Source organism: Oncorhynchus gorbuscha, unplaced genomic scaffold (assembly GCF_021184085.1).
Source record: "Oncorhynchus gorbuscha isolate QuinsamMale2020 ecotype Even-year unplaced genomic scaffold, OgorEven_v1.0 Un_scaffold_4:::fragment_6:::debris, whole genome shotgun sequence".
Classification (NCBI taxonomy): Eukaryota; Metazoa; Chordata; class Actinopteri; order Salmoniformes; family Salmonidae; genus Oncorhynchus; species Oncorhynchus gorbuscha.
This window is the reverse complement of record NW_025745249.1, coordinates 1-7,421: the sequence shown is the minus strand read 5'-3', so window position 1 is coordinate 7,421 and position 7,421 is coordinate 1.

The window sequence follows — 7,421 nt, the reverse complement described above, 5'->3', positions numbered from 1 at the left end:
GAAATGGTTTGTCGAGATCGGTGTGGAAGAACTTGGCTGGCCTGCACAGAGCCCAGACCTCAACCCCATCGAACACCTTTGGGATGAATTGGAACGCAGACTGTGAGCCAGGCCTAATCGCACAACATCAGTGCCCGACCTCAATAATGCTCTTGTGGCTGAATGGAAACAAGTTCCCGCAGCAATGTTCCAACATCTAGTGGAAAGCCTTCCCAGAAGAGTGGAGGCAATGGAAGCAAACGGGGGACCAACTCCATATTAATCCCCATGATTTTGTAACAAGATTTTCAAGCAGGTGTCCACATACTCTTGGTCATGTAGTGTACCACGGCGAAGGGCAGGAACCCGGGTACTCCGCTTTGCGTCATACCACACCCCCTCTGGCATCCAGGACTACCCTGTTTATAATTATGCAATAAGGCCCAAGGAGATGTGGTATATGGCCAATATACCACGGCTAAGAGATGTTCTTGTCCGCAATGCGGAGTGCCTGGATACAGCCCTTAGCCAAGGTATACTGGCCATATATCACAAACCCCAGTGTAGTGAGGTGCGTACTGGCAGCAGAGAAGTCAGGCGCAAGAGAGCAAAAACTGATTTACAACGGTGTCGTTTAATATCCATAAACCACCGTCAACCGTACAATAATGGATCAAACAAATACCAGCATACCTGTGCATAAGCACTACAAGAAACAATTACCGACAAGAACATGAATGGGAACAGAGGGTTAAATACACAACATGTAATTGATGGAATTGGAACCAGGGGTAATGGAAGGCAAGACAAAACCAATGGAAAATGAAAAGTGGATCAGCGATGGCTAGAAGGTCGGCGACTTCAACCGACAAACGCCGCCCGAACAAGGAGAGGGACCAACTTCAGCAGAAGTCGTGACACCCAGAGTTGCCTTATTGCTATTATAAACTGTTTTCCAACATAATTAGAGCAGTAAAAATAACAGTTTTATCATACCCGTAGTGTACGGTCTGATATACCACGTCTGTCAGCCAATCAGCATTCAGGGCTCTAACCACCCAGTTAAAAATTACAAATATTACACACTAGCCTGTTATGACTGCACCTTCATCAGACTGTCTACCTGTATCAGTCTATGATTTTATTTCACACCTACACAATTAGTTGTGACTCTCAGTTTGTTTTGCTGTCTGCCGTTTTCTCAGAGGACAAGGCATGATACCATAGAAGGACATTATTTAATGTTTGTATGCTTTTGGATACAATAACCAAACAAATGTTTCAGGACAAAGCCAAGTTGGCATGTAAACAGCTGCTTTAATACTCGACTCATTACCTGGTTGTGAAAGATTATTGTTGTTTTCTCCAGATTTCCCATTCATTAAGATGTTATATGTGCCAATTCTTGCTGTCTCTGCCTATTTTAGGAATGAAATGTTGGGAGACTGAAAGCTAAATCAAATCAGGCTAGCTTTTATTTCCTCTTTGCCCCTCAGGAGCAGTTGAGGTCATTTGTTTCAGTAATTGGCATATTTTGTGGCTTACACCTCTCCATGCATTCATGTGGTTATTAGATAATATAGCTCTACGCATGGTTCTCACCCCCTTCCATAGACTTGTGATGATAACGGATCGGAGAGAGTCAGGCATGACAGCTGTGCTCTGTGAGTCTGTGTGAACCAAGGGAGTGACATTTGTTTCAACTTTTCACCCCCTCAGCTGACGACACACAGACACAGATGCAGAGAGAAGCAGAAAGGCACACATGCACACACACTTTGATCTTAACGACAACTAAATGACATTTGTAAACATCCCATGCAACCGTCCAAATTTTTGATCATGGATGGAGATACAGATACAATTGATAGAGATATCAAGTGCTAACACACCTAAGGTAGCTCTAACAGCCTGCTTGTGCCATGAATGAAAGAGGCCTGTTCTGTTCTGTGTTCTTCACTGTCCCCTTGTCCACTGTCACATGAATTGTGTTGTGTGGAAGCCACGTCTAAAGCCCGGAGCTCATTACGCGATTTGCTGGAATCTGAGGCCACTCAGCGGCTTTGTGTTTGGTAAAATGGTCCTTCTGCCCTGTCTCTGCCTAAGCATTAAGCTCATGGAGCCAGATCAAATTGAATAATGCTCTTAGATAGAGTAGACAATGGGCTAAATGAGTGAGATTGCATTTATTTTTTGACCCTAATTGACCTTTTATACACTAAATATGTGTTTGTTTGAGTCTGGCACTTTTCAGGAATCACCATACAAAGTGGTATAGGAAATGTAGGTGACATTGCTGAGTAACAACTGATGGCATTGCAAACACAAACACAGCGGGATCGTACCAGCACACAGCAAACGTTCCCACAACTTTAGACAGCGTTCCCTTAAGAGTCTCTTTAGGTTATTAACTAACGTTTTGATAGGAATGTTCCTGTGATGTGCAAGGAATGTTTTCAGGAGACCATTCCGTTAATGTCAAACATAACTTGCGTCCCACCAAACATACACAGAACATGGTCGACGTGTCAGAAAACAATATATTCATGTTCTAGACACGTTTCATGGGAACATTGCAAGAACATTCATGTGTCCAAAGAAAAATATATTACACATCACACTTTTTACCGAGCCAATCAAAGCCCTGATTGGTGAACCACCGATCCATGTTTAACTCTTTGTCTGTTGGCAAGGTTATGGATACTCACCTGTGGTGGCTCCTCATAGGAGGAAATTCAGTGATTTTCACAAAAATAAAAATAGTGAAACATTTAAAAAGTTATCCTTTTTAGATAAAACTATGCTATATATATTCACGTCACCAAATAATTGATTAAAACACATTGTTTTGCAATGAATATCTACAGTAGCCTCAACAGCCCTCTGTTGCGTAGCACCATGGTGTAGTAGGAGGACAGCTAGCTTCCGTCCTCCTCTGGGTACATTGACTTCAATACAAAACCTAGGAGGATCATGGTTCTCACCCCCTTCCATAGACTTACACAGTAATTATGAAAACTTCCGGAAGCCACTCCTCAGTAAAAGGCACATGACAACCCACTTGGAGATTGCCAAAAAGCACATAAAGACTCGCTGACCATGGGAAACAAGATTCTCTGGTCTGCTGAAACCAATATTGAACTCTTTGGCCTGAACGCCAAGCATCACGTCTGGAAGAAACCTGACACCATCCCTATGGTGAAGCATGGTGGTGGCAGCATCATGCTGTGGGGATGTTTTTCAGCAGCAGGGACTTGGAGACTAGTCAGGATCGAGGGAAAGATGAACGGATCAAACTACAGAGAGATCTTTGATGAAAACCTGTTCCAGAGTAATCAGGACCCCATCCAATCTGACAGAGAATGAGAGGATCTACAAAGAAGAATGGGAGAAACTCCCCAAAACTCCCCAAATACCCAGGTCACTGCCAAAGGTTCTTCAACAAAGTGCTGAATAAAGGGTCTGATTACTTATGTAAATGTGATGTTTCAGTGTTTTATTTTTTATACATTTACAAAGATTTCGAAAAACCTGTTTTTACTTTGTCATTATTGGGTATTGTGTGTAGATTGATGAGGGGGGAAAACGATTCAATCCATTTTAAAAGAAGGCTGTAATGTAACTAAACAAGGGGTCTGAATACTTTCCGAATGCACTGTATTTAACACACAATTACATTGTGCATGTTAATTTATACAGTAATTATTATACATCATGTCCGTACTTGGGATTTGAATTTACAACCTCTTGATTCACGGCATTCTGATCTTCCTGCTCTGCCAGCATGTCAGTTATCAGTTAATCTGAGTATTCTCATCACTGATTTTATTGACTTATTTCAGCAATTTAAGGGCTTTCTGTATTAGTTGCCTAATGTTGGTGGGGCATATTAACCTGTTTTAATGTTACTCCTGAATCACTATAATCAATCAAATATTCTTTAGCACAATTACTGGAAGTATATGGTATCTACTAGTATGCTAGGAGTTATCATGGACTTCCAGTCATTGCGTTAAACACTACTAGCAATTGTGCTACCGCTAGTTAGCAACTTCCTTCAAACTTCACGCAGAAGCATAAACATTATATCCACGGGTTCATCTGGGGAATTAGATAAATGGCTAAATGGCTTCATTGCCAAAATCCTGAAGTATGCCTTTAAAATTTGGAGATGGAACTCTGTGCTGTGTATTGTTTTGGTATAACTGCAGGCTGAATCATATCCGGCCGTGATTGGGAGTCCCATAGGGCGGCGCACAATTGAGCCAGCGTCGTCCGTGTTTGGCCGGGGTAGGCCGTCATTGTAAATAAGAATTTGTTCTTAACTGACTTGCCTAGTTAAATAAAGGTTAAATAAATAAAATGACTGTCATCGTCATTGCTTAAATGTGAAATGTGAGAAAGTACAGACATGCTACTGTAAACATACACATTTCTGATATTCTGAGAATATGGCAACCGTGTTCTGGTTATGTTTCTATCAGAAGCAACACTGTGACCTGATCCATGTTTTGTCAACAAATTAGCATTGTTCCAGATAGAAATGCAACGACTAGAACTGATGTGATTCCTTATCAGAGACACGTTTGTTCCAAATGTTATATGTGCTGTGGATTTTTAAAAAGACGACAGAGTTCTCTTTGAGATGCTCAGCTATCTAGAATTCTACATTCTTTCAAGGAGTAACACATTTAAATTAGAACAGATAGGTGTGTTGTAACTGTTGCCAAGTAATGACATTAACATACTGTATGTTGCTAAGAATGTGAGAGTAGGGTGACTCCCCTTGCGGGTCTCAAACCTAGGCCACCAGCACCGATGACAAACACTCTCACTACTGTCCCAAGAATGTATATCTCTAGGGCATGTGCTTATTAGGCCAGTACCACCCTATCCCCTCCTCCCTACGCACTTGTGTAGATTTGAAACAACTTGATAGGTGTAAGCAATAGGGTGAATGCACTTTGAAGTAAATCTTAGCTCTGTTAAAAGTACACTCGAGAAAAAACACTTTTATTGAGCATAGTGATTCAGGAGAATCATTAAAACAGGTTAATATGCCCCAACAACATTAATGAAACAAAATCAATGGTAGTCCAAATTAGCTGATTACTGACACAGATATGTGGCGTAGCAGGAAGATCTGAATACCGTGAACCAGGAGGCTGTGAGTTCAAATCCCAGGTGAGAACATATTGAGCAATAATTACTGTATGAATTAACATGCACCATGTAGTCAAAGTGTGTCAAATATGTAAGTTGAAAACACTGTTAAATGCAGTGTGTCTGTATCCCTAACCTTGCCAACAGACAAAAAGAGCTGTGAAAGGATCAGTGGTTCACCAATCAAATCAGGGCCTGATGTCCTGACATTTACATTTACATTACATTTAAGTCATTTAGCAGACGCTCTTATCCAGAGCGACTTACAAATTGGTGCATTCACATGACATCAAATGATACACAGAAATGTTGCTGCCATGTTCCCATGAACAGTGTCTAGATCATTAACATCTAATATTGTGAGAACATGGCAACCATGTTTGGTGGAAAGTTGATGGAATATTCTCCTAACGCTCATGAAACTGGACACATGAATGTTCTTGCAAGGAAAATGTGCCCATTGAAACTCGTGTTGAGTATACTCTGAGAACATTGTAACCACGTTCTAGATCAGTGCTGCTTGACATTATGGAAAGTTCTCCTAACTTTAACATCAAAAGGTTCTCAGAAAGGTTTGCTAACGTCGATAGAATGTTCCCCTAAAAAAAAGGCACGTGCTTCTGATTTGCGAGGTAAAACAAGCCATAGCATCTCAAATGTGAAGGCAGAAAATGACTTTAGACCATTTAGAAGGCTGTTTTGTTTCTAGAACATATGTTCTAGTGAAGATTTTCCAGGAAGAAGCTAAGATACACTCTTTGTGTGGATTTTCATCACTGTGTGGAGAATCTGTTGAATCTTCTATGTGGAGTATATTGTAGATCGGCAATATGAAGTATATCAGGAACTTACCGTGTACTACAGAACGCTAACTGTTATTACGCTTATTGAACTGTGGTTTTTCACGTCATGACATTGGTCATTTCCATAGCTTTCTCGCTCTAGCTCGGCCGATTGTGATTGTGGTTCTCAACCCCTTGACTTCTGCTCTGGGATCAAAACGCACACTGCTTTCTGTTCCTGTGGTGAGAGTTAATGACCTGAGAGAAAACACTCAACACCAGCTAGTCACCATCGAGCAGTCCAGGAGGAGCAGGTTAAGGAAGAGGAGGCCCTTCCTGGTACTACCACTCCTTATGTTTTCTCCTTGACTCCAAAAGACACGGTGGCCAATCGCTGTGGAGTGCTCGCCCCTGTCTCTCTGTCAAGTAGCTAGACACTTCTGGACAGTGGTCCGTCAACTGTGTTCGGTACTGTGAGTTTTCTGAGAGAGTGTTTGTGTGCGTGCGTGCATGTGTGTGTGCACATGTGGTTGGGCCTTTCCTATAACCAAGGCAGCCATAATGGACTGAGATGCCGAGCATTCCTCAGACATTTCTCCCCCTGCCTGCCTGCTTCTCTCTTCTCTTCTGTTCCCCCGCCAGTTTCAGGGGCAGAGGGCCTCTGACCCCTCAGACCAGCCCTGGGTTCCTGCCACGGTTCTCAATTCAAGCCAATCAGAATGAGTTTTCCCCCAGAAAAGGGATTTATTATAGATACATTTTGTAAATACTCCTCGGTTTCATCAGCTGTCAAGGTCTCAGACCATCCCGGAAGTGAAGAAGCCGAATGCAGAGGTCGTGGGTTGGCGTGGTTACATGACCCGGTTGGACGTACTGCCAAATTCTCTAAAATGACATTGGAGGCGGCTTATGGTAGAGAAATTAACATTCAATTCTGTGGCAACAGCTCTGGTGGATTTTCTTGCAGTCAGCATCCCAATTGCACGCTCCCTCAAACCATGAGACATCTGTGGCATTGTGTTGTGTGACAAAACTGCCCATATTAGAGTGGCCTTCTATTGTACCCAGCACAAAGTGCACCTGTGTAATGGTCATGTTGATTAATCAGCTTCTCGATATGCCACACCTGTCAGGTGGATGGATTATTTTGGCAAAGGAGAACTGCTCACTAATGTAAACAAGTTTTTGCACAAAATTTGAGAGAAATAAGCTTTTTGTGCATATGGAAAATTTTGGGGATCTGTTATTTCAGTTCATGAAACTTGGTGCCAACACTTTACATGTTGCGTTTATATTTTTGTTTGGTATATTTTATTCAGCAGATGTGATTGAATGCCATTATAGATGAACCACAGAGCCAGAATCATTTAGTTCTTAATGAACACAATTATTTTGTTAATGTTCAAACAAGTTGGCCATAATTAATACATTTCCACTAGTGTACAGTTACTGTGCCGCCCAATACCTAGAATGTTGTATTCAAATCTGCAGCTAAAA